The following is a 15,971-nucleotide window of genomic DNA, read 5'->3' on the forward strand; positions in this document are numbered from 1 at the left end:
GAGAATTGGCAGGAAACTCTTGTCTGAAACCCACATGTGTCTGATTTTGATTTCAGAAAAATCAAGTGTGTAGTTACTAATCTTTAGGGACTGGGAGCCAGTAAAAGAATTGGTTCTTTGGCCAGAGACAAGGTTGTTTGGGTATTTTTAAAAAGTGTGTATGCATTCAACTTAGGGTAAGTAAATAGTGCTTTCTTTTTCTTCTTTTTTAAATGTTTTAAATGTTTATTTTTGAGAGAGAGTGAGACACAGAGTAGGAGTGGGGGAGGGGCAGAGAGAGCCGGAGACACAGAATCGGAAGCAGGCTCCTGGCTCTGAGCTGTCAGCACAGACCGGGACAGTGCGGGGCTCCAACTCACGAACCTGCAAGATGGTGACCTGAGCTGAAGTCGGACGCTCAACCGACTGAGCCACCCAGGCACCGCAGCAACTTTCTCTAAAAACACAAACAGTAGGTCTCTACAACTGCTATCACTTTCATTTTTTAAAATCAATTTATTCGAGATTGTTCTACGTCAGCAGTGAACTTCCTCATTTGTCCTTTTTATAGCTGGGTGATATTCATGTACTGATGTAGCAACAATAAATGACAGTGTCTATTTCCCCATGGCTCCGCCCACAGTGTCTCATCAAGTTTTTGGGGTTTGTCATCATCATAGATTAAAAAGGTTATCCCAACTGAGTTTTGATTTGCATTTTTAAAAAAAAAATTTTTTTTTTTTTAACATTTATTTATTTTTGAGACAGAGAGAGACAGAGCATGAACGGGGTAGGGGCAGAGAGAGAGGGAGACCCAGAATCGGAAGCAGGCTCCAGGCTCTGAGCCATCAGCCCAGAGCCCAACGTGGGGCTCAAACTCACGGACCGCAAGATCGTGACCTGAGCTGAAGTCGGACGCTTAACCGACTGAGCCACCCAGGGGCCCCTGATTTGCATTTCTTTTACGTGTGGGGTTGAAAAACTCTTCCTATGGTGAAAGGCCATTTGTATTTCTTTTTTTCTGTGAACTGATGATTGATATCTTTTGTCCACTTATATTAATTTGTTTTTTCTCATTAATTAGTGCAGCTCTTTATGAGGGAAACTAGTCCTTTGATTCTTAATAATAGCAAATATTTTCCATTTGTCTTTTGACTTTGCCTGTAGGTCTTTTTTTTCTTTTTATGTTTATTTTTGAGAGACAGAGAGAGAGTACGAAAGCAGGCGAGTGGCAGAGGGAGAGGGGGGTGGGGACAAAGTATCAGGAGCAGAGAGCCCGATAGGGGGCTTGAACTCATGAATTCAGAGATCATAACCTGAACCAAAATTGGATGCTTAACCAACGGAGCCACCCAGGTGCCTCCCGTCTGCAGGTCTTTGGCACACAAGTTTTTATTTTTATGTAGGCAGATTTCCCAACCTTTCATTTATGTCTTTTGGAGTTTGTCATAATTCAGAACTCCCTTTTGGAGATTAACAGGAAATTCTCCAATGTTTCCTTGTAGGACTTTGCCTTTTTCTTCTTTTTTACATCCTTTAAATTTTTTATCCATCAGGAATGTATATTGGTGTGGAGTGTGAAGTGTGTACCCAACCTACTTTTTTTTTCCAGCGGGCCAGCGAGAGTGTGTTCTGGGGAGGACGAGACAGGGACAGGAAGGCAGGGCAGTGAGCAGAGAGGTACTTGAAGAAGCTTCCCTGGAAGTGGGTGTAGAAGAAACCGGAGTGACACGCACAGTCTTCAAGAACCGCTGACATCATCCAGGTGAGAGTTGAACCCAGGGAAGCCTGAACTAGGGCAGAGGCAGCAGATAAGGTGAGAAGGGGGAGGGAGGGTCCTGGATATAGAATCTATAGGACTCGGTTACTGGTTCATTGGGGAAAAGCACCAAGGTGTCTGTTCCTGCCTCAGTGATCTATGATTAGCGATTAGTGTCTAATTTGTGGCTTCACGGAAGCAGGGTACAAAGATTCAGAGTCAAAGGCTGAAGCCTCCCAGGGACACCCAGGGAAGATGTTCAACAAGATATTGGGAAGGTGGGAGGGAGTAGCAGAGATCTGGAAGAGGAATTTCCCCACCCCTCTCTTGAGGGCCAAGTGAAAGAGTTACACCTTTCCTTGCTCGGTTGGACAGGGTGCACCTCACCCTGAGGGCTATTACATTTATCACATCTGTTGGAGGGACTGGTTCTTGACAGACTGGCTCCAGAAGCCTAGAACTGGGGCCGCAGGAATAATCTCTCTCAAAGTATTGTTGTTGGTTGGCTGGTCCCGTCTTTAAAGATGGAGAATGGGCTCTGAAAGAAGTGAGTTGCCCACCGTTCCAAAAGGAATTTGCAACAGAGCCTCTACTACTACCGCTATGACGACTACTACTACTGGCAACGACTTCCATTTCTAGACCACTTACTACTGCACTGAGTTAAATCTTTTAGAAACACAAGTTATATCGCCTAGTCCTCCAAAATCAGTAACAGGCTCCCAGAGGTCAGCGCACAGAGCTGATGCGGGGCTCAAACTCACAAAACCGTGAAATTATGACCTGAGCCGAAATCAGGAGTAGGACGCTTAACCGACAGAGCCACCCAGGCGCCCCCAGAGGTGGGGTTCTTAACCACGACCAAAGCAGCCGGACCTTTCCAGCCAGAGGCGCCCTCTGCCCTGCCCCCTCTCCGCCTCCGCGGTCCAGTGCTCGCCCCCAGCCTGATCACTTCCCGTCCCCTACCCCAAGCGGACCCGCATTCCCGTCCCGGCCCTCCGCGAACTGGGTTAGGGAACTGGGCCGCGGAGGAGAGGAAGCGCGAACACACGCAAGCGGCAGCCGGCAGCAACAAGCCAGACAATCTCGGCGCACAGCCACGGCCCCGCGGTGACCCACGAAGCGGGGCAGCCCGCCCGGGTACCGTCAGCGTAACGAGCACTAAGACGCCCGCCGCCAGGAGACCCCAACGCCAGGCTCTCTGGCCCGGCGGCGGGGCGGGACCGCTAAGGGGGCGCGGCCGGGCTGGACCGTACCAACAGCTCGGATTTGCGGGGGGGGGGGGGGGGCGTGGGCGGAGGGCCCGGCTCTGACCGCGCGCGCGCGGCTCGGTGGGGCGGGGCGGAGTCCCGAAGGCCACGCCTCCACCCCCGCGGCCGGCGCGGGCTGTGGTAGCGCCTCAGTGGTGCGGGCCTGCGTCCTGCTCAGGTGGCCACAGTGTTGCCGGGCCGCCCGCGGTGAGTGCTTGCTTTCGTGGGTGTGGGGTTGAGAGGTCAGGGCGCCGGGGCTCTGGGTGTCGGCGCTCCTGGGCCCGACCGCTTTCGGCCGCTTCAGCTGCCCGAGCCCTCGGCGCTGGGGCGGGCTCTCGGGCCGGGTCGCTGCGTGTCAAAACTGGCGCTCTCACGGAAAGCGCGGCTCCCACCCTGGCTCTTCCAGGGGCGGCCTTTCCCCTCGCGCTGACCTCTCGCGGAGGCTTGAGGGTCGTGGTTTTCACGGCCGAGGGCGCCCGACGGGTCCTTCCGCCGAGGGCCGAGCCTCGGTGTCAGAGGGCTTGAGCTGCAATCTCCGCTCCGCCACCCTCGGCCAAGCCGCTTTTCCCCTCTGAGGCTCAGTTTCCCCATCTGTACAATGGGCCTCAGGAGAAGGCCAAGTTATTGCGGTAACTCACGTAGGAGATGCTCTGTGAATGAGACTGGAACCCGAATCCGACCCTACAGCATCAGGTGGACTCAGTCGAGGGCTCAGGGGAGCCTACCAGCCCTTCCTTTACTGAGAATCGCCCGGGGTGCGGGCAAGGGCATCCCTGGGGGGCAATGCCCCCTCCAGGGCAGGTGCCTTGGCGGCCGCTGCGACACATCGTTGCCGGGGTCTGCTAGTTAGTCGTGACCCCCTTAGCTCCTGGGAGGAATTGGGTAAGAGGTCAAGGTCCCCTGGGAGATGAGGGGGCTGCAGGGAACTTGACCTCGACATTTTGCTTACATTTCTCAAGCCCATTGTGTAAGCTGATGACCAGTACGGAAGAGTTTGGGTCCCTTTCAGTGAAGGTGGCTGCCCCTTCTCTCAGACCCACAAAACACAGCCTTTCCTCTGAATTTGGCTGGGCTGGGATTCTAGAGCTCTAGCATCCAGGGAGATGGGGCTGGAGTGGGCAGTTCTGGATTTGAATCTTGGCACCTTGGCAGGACCCTTAACTTCTTGGAGCCTTTGTTGCCTCCTCGGGAGTGCAGCTACTGATACAGCCCCGTCTGCCACCCACACAGGTGTTGAGGTTCTGAGCATCAAAAAAGGCTTGGAGGGTGCCACTGAGAACGGTGACCTTCCGTGTGAGCAGATCAGTTAACTAACCCTCTGGGATCCAGTGTCCTTACTGCGCTGTTACTCCTCGGGCCCTCTCGTTTGGGGAGGAGACATTGGTTCCAACTCCTCGCAAGTTCTGCGTATGCCGATGGCTCCCCTTTGGGTGGTTGTGAGTCCTAGTTGGTAGGTAGAGCAGTGAACCCAGAAGGCAACGCGTTCTTTTCTCGGTGGCCCTCTGCGGAGGTCTTCTTTTCTTTTTTGAGAGAATGGACAGTCCTTGCGTTTCTCCTGGTTTGTGTACCAGCTGAGATGAGAAACTGTTTCATTGGGCAGATAGCTTCATCATTGTCTCGAGTGTCCAAAAACCAGGGCTGCGTTTCAGAGAATGGAATATTAGCCTTCAGTTGTGTTGGGGTGTTGAAAACTGCAGAGGGGTCTTAACTGTCCCAGATTCTTTGTGGCTAGCACTTGGGGGAAAACAGCAAGTAGGTTTGAGACAGAGAGAACCCCAAGGATGTGCCTCAGCACCTGGGAAGAGCATTGACTGAAGCCGACGTGAGTAAGGCAGGTGAATACTTCTGGGTGGTATGAGTTTGTGAAAGGCCATGGGTTTGGTTGGTTGCCTGACAAACCTACCATTTTGGGACCTGCCAGTGTCTCTGAGTTGGTTCTTCCTTAACCCCTTGAAAGTCAGGATCTGAGTTACAGAAGTCCACCTGTGCTCAGGAGAGTATCTGGAATCGGGACTGCTTGGCAAATCTAGAACATTTATTTGCTAAACCTATAGAGCGTTTCAGGTTAAGAAGAGTTTAGCTTTTAAACAAAAAATTTTCCCCCTGATGGAAGCTTCTGTAGCTGTATGACCTTCCGTGGTTCCAGAGATCCCAGCTGCCCCTGCAACATCTCTGCTTCCTTGTGCCTTAGGAAGGAGCAAAGCACAGGGCTGGGGGTCACGGAACGTGCCTTCCAGCTATGGCACTAGCACCGTGTGCCTTTTGGCAAACCACATCGGGCCTGTGGGCCCTCAATTTAATGCTTTGGGATTTAACTTCTATGTCGGATTCATTTGAAAATTAAAATCAGAGGGTTTCCTGGGTGGCTCAGTTGGTTATGCATCTGACTGGATTTTGGCTCAGGTCATGATCTTGCGGTTTGTGGGTTTGAGCCCAAGCACAGAGACTGCTTAGGATTCTCTCTCTCCCACCCCCTCCCCCTCTGCCCCTTCCCTGCTCATGCTTGCACTCTCTTTCTCTCAAAATAAATAAATAAACTTAAAAAAAAAATTAAAATCAGAAAAAAATGAGATGGAAAAATGACTGTTTTTATAAAAATGTATTTTTTTCTGTTTACAAAACTATTAAGTGCTCATTATTAAAATTATAGAAATACACAGTGTATCCAGTGAACATCCCTCATAGCCTTACACTGAGACAAAAAAATCACCACTGGTGGTATAATACGTGTTCCCAGATATTTTCCTTCACGTATAAAGACACTTATTATCTAACTTTGTTTTACTTAAAACGACAGAAATCTTTTACTAGTTATTTTTACTATTTAAAAAAATTTTTTAAATGATTGTTTATTTTTGAGAGAGAGAGAGAAAGAGAGAACACAAGTGGGGGAGGGGCAGAGAGAGGGAGGGACACAGAATCCGAAGCAGGCTCCAGGCTCTGAGCTGTCAGCACAGAGCCTGACACGGGGCTCAAACTCACAAGCTGTGAGATCATGACCTGAGCCCAAGTCACACACTTAACCGACTGAGCCACTCAGGAACCCCTTATTATTTTAAATTTTAAATACAGAGTCATACTGTTAAACAGTCATACTGTTTTGAGGCTTGCTTTTTATTCCTTACCATGATGTCTCTATCACTTTGTAAAGATCTACCTCAGTCTTTTTTAAAATGACAGAATATTCCAGTAACCAGAATTATTGGGAAAAAATGTATTTTTTGCAGCTTTTTGCTATTGTGAATTCTGCGGCAGCCTTTGTTCTTTATCTTTGTGCCATTGGGCAAATATTTTTGTAGTATGAATTCTTAGAATTAGAAGAGCTGGAACAATGTTTATGAGCTTTTAAATGTATTATTTAACAGATACTGAATACCATATACCAGGCACTACTTAGGTATCGAAGGTTTGGCTATGACAAAACAGACAAACCCCCCATGAGTCTGACCTCTTATGGGGGGCAAACAACATAATGGTTTATCAAATGATACCTAATTTGGGATTTAACTTTTTATTACATAGCAGATTCACTTAAAAATGAAAATCAAAAAAAGTGAAATGGAGAAATGACTTTTTATAAAAAATGTATTTTTTCTGCTTACCAAAAAAGGAAGTGTTTTTTTTACTTAAAAAAGACTATTACAGATATATGCAATATAGACTGTGAATGTCCTTCATAGCCTTCCACTGCGACATTTTCTTTATCGAGAAAAATAATACAAAGGAGTGTGTGTATGTGTGTGTGTTTATAGAAATGGTGTGACTTTAAATGTCAATTGGTATTAAACTCCCCTCCAAAAACAGTACCTTATTATGCTCCAGAGACTCAGCATTTTTAAATTCAGAATTCTCAGGTCAGTCATGACAATGCAATGCTAATGGCAAAGAGTGTTTTTATTTCAGGAGAATTTGTGCCAGACTCTGTGTTAAGTTTGTATTATGTATGCACACGTGTGTGCATGCACACACCCAATATTGTGTGCGTGTGTGTGTATTTTTAAGTTCTTCCGATGACCCCAAAAGGCTAGTGTTTTCATGACCACCTCACAGCGGGGGAGGCCATCTCAGAGATGCAGTCATTTGCTCAAGGCTGAGGGTGAAGCGGAGGCCTCACCAGGGCCCCTCTGCCTCCAGAACCTTCGCTCTCCTATTGTGCTGTGTTATCTCATTTTCTGACTGTACAGGATTTTTTTTTTTTTTTGGGTGGAAGGGAAATCACATAATCCATGTAGTTGTTCAATAATATGATTGTTCCTCCCCACTTCCAATACCAAAACACCAGTAAGTATGTCTGTCTTTTCTTTTTTAATTAAAAAATATATATATATATATTTTTTTTTTTAAGTAAATTCTACCCCTGATGTGGCTGAAACTTACACCCGTTGAGATCAAGAGTTACATGTCCTTTCTACTGAGCCAGCCAGGTGCCCCTCAGTATGTTTTAATACGTCTCACTGTATGTTATAGTGTAAGAAACATAAATGAAATGAGTATCTTATATATAGAGAGACAATGCCTGTCCATTATCATCATTATCATGATCATCATCATATAGGCTACAGAACAAAGCTTCTTTTTCTGTGTAGTTCTGTTGTCTGGCATTCGATAGAGATTTAGACTCCCCTGGCAGGTGGGAGAAGCTCCTGGGTCAGAGGTAGCATACCAGCTTATACAGGTGTTGGCTTGCTCCAAGCCTTATTTGGTTCAGCCATGAAGTGGGAGAAAGAATCCACACTCCACCTGCCTCCTGGAACAGTTCAAAAGGTGTTTATTTTCCAGCGGTTAATTCTCCCCATTCTTGGCAGTGTTTCCATCCCTGTGGAATGATGCTTAAAAAACACGTATTTGGCCCTCAGGTTCTAAGAGTCTGTTTAGAGCCTGGTGCAGGCGCTTGAGAATTCTGTCAGGGAGGAGAGCAAACATAAAGCGAGCAATTACGGCAGAATGTGTTGAGTTCGTTCTGGAGATAGAGCGTTGTGAGATGCTTATCCTTGGTGCTGAGCCCAGCATGTGCTGGGGAACACTCAGGGTGAGCTGCTTTTATATAGGGGTCATGCAAGGCTCCACAGAAGAGGTGACATTTAATTTGGGTCTTGGAGGGTAGGTGGGATTTCACTGAACCCATGAAGGCACACTTCCCCCAGGGGGTGTAGGGTAGAGGTTGCCTGAGGCTTGGAAGCAATCTGGGGCTTATCTGAAGGGGTCTTGTGATCCATGCTAAGTGATGGGAAGGCTTTGAATTAGGTGGATGATGTGACTAGGACAGAGCAGCGTATTCTTGTAGTGGGTTTTCAGACCCTCTCACTGCCAATATCCTCCCTTCTGGGTGAATTGCTCATTTGGGAATCTTACTCCGCTTAAATCTGTACCCTACTGTTTTAGTCTTTTACATCCTGAAAGCGTTATTCCTTTCCCAACCCCCTCCCCGGGTGAGGTGTTCACATTAGTCGTGTACCTGTCAGGGTGTGTGTGTGTGTGTGTGTGTGTGTGTGTGTGTGTGTGAAGGTGGTGGAGGAGTCCCATGAGGCAGACTGTGGCTCTTAGAAGGCTGGTGGCTCCTGTGGGTCGGGTCCACTGGCACCAAATTCATCAGCCTGTTATGCCTGATGCTGGTTGGTGTGGCCACTCGGTTGACACTGGAGTATATTGTGAACAAAGCATCTCGGGGACCTGGTCCTTGTGGGTGTCTTGTGGAGAAAACTGCTGATGTGGGGGCTTTCTTTCACTTGTAAAAAGGTGACTGTGGAGGGGGGAAATCTCCTTTGATTGGGGTGCTGGAGGGGGAGGGATTCTGATCTTTGCACAGCACCTGCACATGGCTCAGAGGACTGGACACGCACCTCCCAGAAACTAATCAGTTTCTTTTTTTTTAATTTTTTTTTTAACGTTTATTTATTTTTGAGACAGAGAGAGACAGAGCATGAACGGGGGAGGGTCAGAGACAGAGGGAGACACAGAATCTGAAACAGGCTCCAGGCTCTGAGCTGTCAGCACAGAGCCCAACGCGGGGCTCGAACTCACAGACCGCGAGATCATGACCTGAGCCGAAGTCGGCCGCTTAGGCGACTGAGCCACCCAGGCGCCCCGAAACTAATCCATTTCAAGGCTAAACTAGAATATAATGATGGGCCAAATGGTGGTATCATCAGCCATGGACTGTTTCTCAGGGAATTGGATTCTTTCATCTTTATGTGTTTTTGAGAGAGAGAGAGAGAGAGAGAGAGAGAGAGAGAGAGAGAGAGAGAGAGAGAAAGAAAGAATGATCAGGGGAGGGTCAGAGAGAGAGGGAGACACAGAATCCAAAGCAGGCTCCAGGCTCTGAGGTGCCCTCTGATGTGGGATTTACATAATTTGCTTCTAGGTGAAATTTATGAACTATGTTTAGTCATTTTTTTTTTTAATCTCCCCTCATTTAATCTTCAGTGCCTTTTCCGGTGCCCTCCTACCCCCTGCCTCCCTTCTGTATGATCTGTTCCTTTGGTGCTCACGTAACAGCACTGTGACCTTGTGATACTTTGATCCTCACTGGCATACCACCTCACTGCATTGGGTAGGCTGAGTCTGTACAAAGGTTTGAGGGCGGTGTTGGAACACATGAACTTATGCTCACCTCTGAATCCAGAGGCGTTGACTGTATCTGTAGGTCACTTGGGGTCGGTTTTCAACACTGCAAACAGGGATGGAATGTGTTAGCCAATTGGGCTCAGCTGCTTCTGTGGGTGGGGTTTGGGTTGGGACTCATTCCAAACATCAGCAGGTTTCCTGGCTGGGATTTGTAGTCTTGTGAAGAGCATCGTTGGTTTCAGTTAAGGGTTTCAGAACCTTTGTGATTGTTTAAGAAACCACACGGTGTCATGTGGATAGGTTGAGCGCCGTCCTTTATGTAATGTGATTTGCAAACTCTAAAAGGTCGTGCGTGTAGCATGGCAACAGAGATGGAAAAGCTCGCTCCACCTGCCTGGAACCCCACCAGCAAGGTCTCTCTCCCTGTTAGTGACCTCACCCAGTTCCTGGTCCCTGAAGCTCTAAAGGCAAAAGACAGGTTGACCTCTGCCTTCCTCTTCATTCTCAGTTTCCACCACCATGCAGTCCTGTCTGTTTTTAGTCTTTGACTCTCTCTCCCCTGCTGTGGTCTTATCGCAACTCCTTCATTTCCTGCTGCAGTCGCCCCTCATTGGCCCCCCTGAATCCATAATTCCTTCCCACTCCTCCCTAGCACTTCTCAAGATCTATCCATGCTGGTTGATCTCCAAGCCCTGCTTTTTTTTTTTTTGAAATTGTTTGTTTGTTTATTTATTTGTTTGTTTATTTTGAGAGAGAGAAAGTGCATGTGTGCAAGCTGGGCAGAGAGAAAGGGAGAGCCCCCCAAGCAGGCTCCGCACTGTCACTACAGAGCCCGACACAGGGCTCGATCTCGAGAACCGTGAGATCACGACGGGAGCCGAAATCAAGAGTCGGATGCTTAACTGACTGAGCCACCCAGGCACTCCCTCCAAGCCCCCCTTTTATCACCCCCCCTTTGCTCAAAAACTCATAGTCGCTCTCACTGATATAATTGTTTGGTGTTTTTTCCTTTTTCCTCTTTTTTTTTCCTTTTACCCCTGTAAAGGATATGGAAGTGGCTTGTAATAAAAGGAGAGCCTACTTCTCTCTCTCTCCCTAATGGCAGTGTGGTTGGACTAGAACGTGAATTCAGTAAGAACAGGGAACCTCCCCATCATTGGCATGAGAGTCAGCCAGTGCGTGGTACAGCGCCATGTAAGGCAGGCACTCTTGCTGAATACCAACTGAAGAGGAATGAATGGGTGAATGAATGATTATGGCCCCTTTCTCCCTATTATCCTGCTAAGCTTCCTCCTACATTTTGATTGAGCCCAGATGCCAATGTTGGGTCTGATCTGTATTTTTTGAGATTATTCTAAGATGCAATATGAACCTTTTCGAGGATTTTAGTTTCCCATCTAGGTATGAAGATTTAAATGTTTCAAGTTCCTCCTGCAATTAGTCGCTTATTCAGTAATTCAACGATTAATCATTTTAGGGGCGCCTGGGTGGCTCAGTCGGTTGAGTGACCGACTTCAGCTCAGGTCGTGATCTTGCGGTTTGGGAGTTCGGGCCCTGCGTTGGGCTTTGTGCTGACAGCTCAGAGCCTGGAGCCTGCTTCGGATTCTGTGTCTCCCTCTCTCTCTGCCCCTACCCCACTCATGCTCTGTCTCTCTCTGTCTCAGAAATAAACATTAAAAAAAATTTTTTTTTAATAATTAATCATTTTATAATTGAAAAAGAGAAGGAACTTGGGTACCTTCCCTGTAATATTCTAGGTCTTCCTAGATATTTCTGGATTTGATCTGCATGTCAAAAACATGAATAAATGTGTTTATTTAAAAAAATTCTGAAGTGAAAAGAGGGTTCTAGTGTAACCTTTGATTGCTTCTCGGCCTTTTGGCTAAGATCAAGTATGGTGTAACCTTTGAGTGTCTGTTGCATGTCAGGTCCTGTGCTGGGTATTTTATATCTCATGTAATCATCCTAACACCGTGAGGATGGTCAGTGAGGGGACTGAGGCTGAGTGACAAGAGTGCCTAGGGTCCCACCGTGTGTAGGTGGCGTATCTGAACCACGGTCTGTCTGCCTACAAGGCCCATGTTCTTTCATGTCTCAGCTGGGTTTTAAGTTAGTTGAGTTCCAAGGCCAATCCTCTCCTCAGCCAAACCCCAAACCAAGGAGACAACTAAAAGCCGAGAGTCTAGTCATTGAGAGAAGTACACCGGGAGGCAGGTAATTGCACCAAAAGGTGGTCAAGGGAAGCTATTGGGTTAAGCACAAAAACACTCAGCTCAGCACTTCCTAGAAGGCAAGCCAGAGAAGGATGGGAACGAACAGCAAGCATTACTGAAAAAAGGAAGTGGGCCAGTTTAATACAAGAAGCCCTTTCCCTGGGCCTTCATCTGAGGCTCACTGAATAAGGCAGCGGAGCGGGTTCTGTATCCAGCAGGTGTTGGTAGAGCACTTGTGAGTACCAGGCCCTGTTAGAGGTGCTGGGACTGCGCCCATGTGTGGACACGACCAACGGGATGAAGGCGGCTCAGGCCTGGGCAGAGGGAGCGTTCCATAGAACAGAGGAGCATGGCCCACAGGGAGCCCTTCCTGGGACCCGCTTGGGTAAAGGCAGAGAACTTCAGTCTCCGTTATACTCCTGCAAGGGCAGATCTTTGGGGGGTGGGAGCAAGAGAAGGCTCGGCGTCATGGGGAAAGCAGTAGAATCCAGGACAGTGAGTGTGGAGAGTCCCTTTGCCAGAAGCAGGAGGCAGGCAGGCCAAAGTGGAGGCCCTGAGGGTCTTGGCACCTCCCACGTGCAGTGTCCTGCCATGCTGCTGTGGAAGTTGAAAGGCCTGGCTTGGCTTCGTGCCCCCTGAGTGGCCATGGGCAGAGCTGAGATTTGTCAGAAAGCAGTCCTGATTCTGTTCCAGTGCTCCTGGCTGAAGGGCCAGCAGGCTGGGCCATCGGGTGTGGAGTGGCGAGCCTGGCCCAGGAGATTTTGTTGCTTCAGTCGTGTAGCAGCATATTCTGAGCCTCACGTTATGCCAGGCCTCCTGAGCACTGGGGGTACAGAGATGCGAGGTAGCTCCAGCCAGACACCAGCCTCTGTGTGTCTCCAGGGATGGTTGAGTTTTGAGCGATGCTTTCACCTGTCAGTACAGCCAGGATGTTAACTGCACAATGAACTCTCATTCAGTGAAGCAGTGATGGAAGTGTCAATAACTCTGCCCTGCTCTGAGAAGGTTTTGAAAGGCAAATAAATGGAGAGGGTGGCTGTGATGCCAGCTGGTCTGGGTTTGAATCCTGGTCCTACCACTTATCCTTTCCCTGCCTTTGGACGAGGTACTTTAGCCTGTGTGGTAACTACTGCTCCTGTGCCTCAGAGGGTTATTGTAAGGATGAAATGAAATAATAGAATGTCATCTTACAGGTGCTTAATACATGTTAATTTTTGCAATCAGTATTTGTTTAGGAAAAAAAATAAATAGACGAGGAAAACAAAATGATGGCAGTGGGGGGACCCAGGATTAAGGATGGTGTGTGTGACTGCTAGAGGCTCTTTAAGTTTGTCCAGAGTTCCCTGATGTCCAGAGAAAGGGGGGGAAGACAAATCAGGAATGGGGAGTGACTACTGATGGGTAGAAGACTTCTTTTGGGGGTGATGGAAATGCTTATGAATTAAGCAGCAGTGGTGACCGCACAGTGGGTGAATATTCTGAAAACCACTGAGTTGCATACTTTGAAACGATGCATTTTATGATATGTGAATTAGATCTCCATTTTTTAAAGTATATTTATTTATTTTGAGAGAGAGAGAGAGGGAGAGATAGAAGCCCAAGCAGGCTCTGTGATGTAAGTGCAGAGCCCAGCACAGGGCTCGAACCCACGAACTGCAAGATCATGACCTGAGCTGAAATCAAGAGTCGGATGCTTAACCAGCCGAGCCACCCAGGCGCCCCGAGAGCTCCATTTTAAAATTAAGAGGCCATGAGTCTTTGAGTAGCTGGACTCCCTCTGGCTCTGCCACTGGCCGCCCGTGCCCTCTAGCAGGTTCCGTACACCTGCGGCACACACATTCACTGCTCGCTGTGTATTTCTGTGCTTCCCCACGTTTCTTAGCCCCCTTGAGAGCCGGTGATGTGTGTCACTTCCAGCCGGAAGCATTTAAGAGCTGGGGCTGACCCCTCGCACAGTCTTCTCCCCACCACAGCAACATGGAATTTATATGGCGAGGTCGTGGAGTCACAAGGAAAAAGCTGCTTGAACTACTGAGTCCCCTTATGGAGACCAAGAACCTAGTGGTCACCTAGCTTGCTTCCACTAGACATTGCATAACGTTAGGCGTTAAGCCGCCTGGGGGTATGTCGGTGTCAGAGGAGGACATCTTTTCCTAGTAGGGTGGCCTGGAGAAATGTCCTCATTTCCCTCGTCCAGGTGCGCTGTGTGATGTGGTGCACATCTTCTCTAGCAGGAAGCCGCTGCAGATGCAGTGAAGCAGTAGCATTCATAACCCAGGTGTGTCCCCGCAGCTTGCTGTGGCCAAGTACGTGGCAGCTCTCCTGGAAGCATCTGTCAGAGGGAGCATGAAACCGTCAGCCTCAGGAGCCTCTCATGCAACCTGGTACCCCAAGTGACAGCACGGCCCCAAAGGACTTTGTTTTCCTAGTCTCTAGGAGAACGTGGTTCTTGTCTGTGGGTAGCATAGCAAGGGTTGTAACAAGCAGTGACAGAGAAGGTCTCAGGCCCTTCACTGTCCCTCTGGATTGCTGGCTGTGGGACCGCCAGTAATTTGCTCGGCCCTTGGGTCTTTGAATCTGTGTCTGTAAAATGGGTGAAACAGGTTTATCATAAGAATTTAAAGGAAGAGCTCTTATGAAGTGCCCGACCTTGTGTTTGGCACATAGTAGGTGTTGAGTTAGTGCGAGTTCCCATTGCCTGCCTCCTGCTTAGTGCGCGGGCCCTGCACTTGGCACTCAGTAGGACTCCACGGGCCTTTCTCCTGCAATTCTGACAATTTGTTTTTTGAGACCCAAGGGCACCAACCCTTGTCTCTTGGGGTTCATGAGGAATCCAGGTCATCAGACATTGATTCAGCACTTGGCTGGAGGACTACAGAGATGAATAAGCCATAATTCTTGACCCTAAGTTGTTCATGACCAGGTAGGAGACGTAGATGTGGAAGTAAGGAACTCTCTTACAAGGTGCAGCTTCATGGCGTCACTGAGCATGGGTAGGAAGGAGGGCAGATTTTATGGAGGAAGTGGCGCTTGAGTTCATCCTTGAAGACACAGCTTTGATAGCTGCAGACAGAGAGGGAAGAACATTCTTAGTAGGGAGAACAGTGAAGCAAAAAGAGGCAGCAAACAGTGTGTAAGATGTTGGGAAGCTGATGGGAAGACCTTGGAATAAGGATGCCACTGGATTATTTCTTTTACACTTTTTATTTCCCACCAATTTTGGACTTATCGAAAAGTTACAAAAACAGTACAAAACAAGATTCCTTTTATTTCTCACCCACCTTCCTCTGACGCTAACATCTTATGAAATTATAATACAGTTACCGAGAATAAGAAATTAACATTGGTACAGTATCATTAACTATTAACGGAAGGCTGGCAAACTTTTCCTGAAAGTTTGGGGCCAGAAAGGAAATACTTTAGGCTTTGTGGGTTGTAAGGTCTCCATCACAACTCCCGACTCTGGTGTTTTAGCAAGCTGTAGTAGGTCATCTGGGTATGAATGAGCATGACTGTGTTCGAATGACACTTGATTTTCTTTCTTTTTTTTTTTAAATTAATTTATTTTTATGTCTTTTATTTTTTTTTTAATTTACATCCAAATTAGCATACAGTGCAACAGTGATTTCAGGAGTAGATTCCTTAGTGTCCCTTCCCCATTTAGCCCATCCCCCCTCCCACAACCCCTCCGGTAACCCTCAGTTTGTTCTCCATATTTATGAGTCTCTTCTGTTTTGTCCCCCTCCCTGTTTTTATATTATTTTTGTTTCCCTTCCCTTATGTTCATCTGTTTTGCCTCTTAAAGTCCTCATATGAGTGAAGTCCTATGATTTTTGTCTTTCTGACTAATTTCACTTAGCATAATACCCTCCAGTTCCATCCACGTAGTCGCAGATGGCAAGATTTCATTCTTTTTGATTGCCGAGTAATACTCCATTGTATATATAGACCACATCTTCTTTATCCATTCATCCATCGATGGACATTTGGACTCTTTCCATACTTTGGCTATTGTTGATAGTGCTGCTATAAACATGGGGGTGCCTGTGTCCCAAAACAGCACACCTGTATCCTGTGGATAAATGCCTAGTAGTGCAATTGTTAGGTCATAGGGTAGTTCTATTTTTAGTTTTTTGAGGAACCTCCATGCTGTTTTCCAGCGTGGCTGCACCAGCTTGCCTTCCCACCAACAATGTAAAAGAGACC

General features: G+C 47.8%; 1 protein-coding gene across 1 annotated transcript in view; it reads left to right on the forward strand.

The window, feature by feature from the left end:
- The first annotated feature begins 3,040 nt into the window (after window positions 1-3,040).
- Window positions 3,041-15,971, forward strand: part of LOC106980719 (NADPH--cytochrome P450 reductase) — a 62,805-nt gene continuing 49,874 nt past the window's right edge. The window contains exon 1 of the mRNA XM_027041976.2: window positions 3,041-3,195. The gene's annotated coding sequence lies outside the window, so the exon portion shown is untranslated. The remainder of the gene's footprint in view (window positions 3,196-15,971) is intronic.

This window comes from Acinonyx jubatus, chromosome E3 (assembly GCF_027475565.1).
Source record: "Acinonyx jubatus isolate Ajub_Pintada_27869175 chromosome E3, VMU_Ajub_asm_v1.0, whole genome shotgun sequence".
In the NCBI taxonomy this organism is placed as follows: Eukaryota; Metazoa; Chordata; class Mammalia; order Carnivora; family Felidae; genus Acinonyx; species Acinonyx jubatus.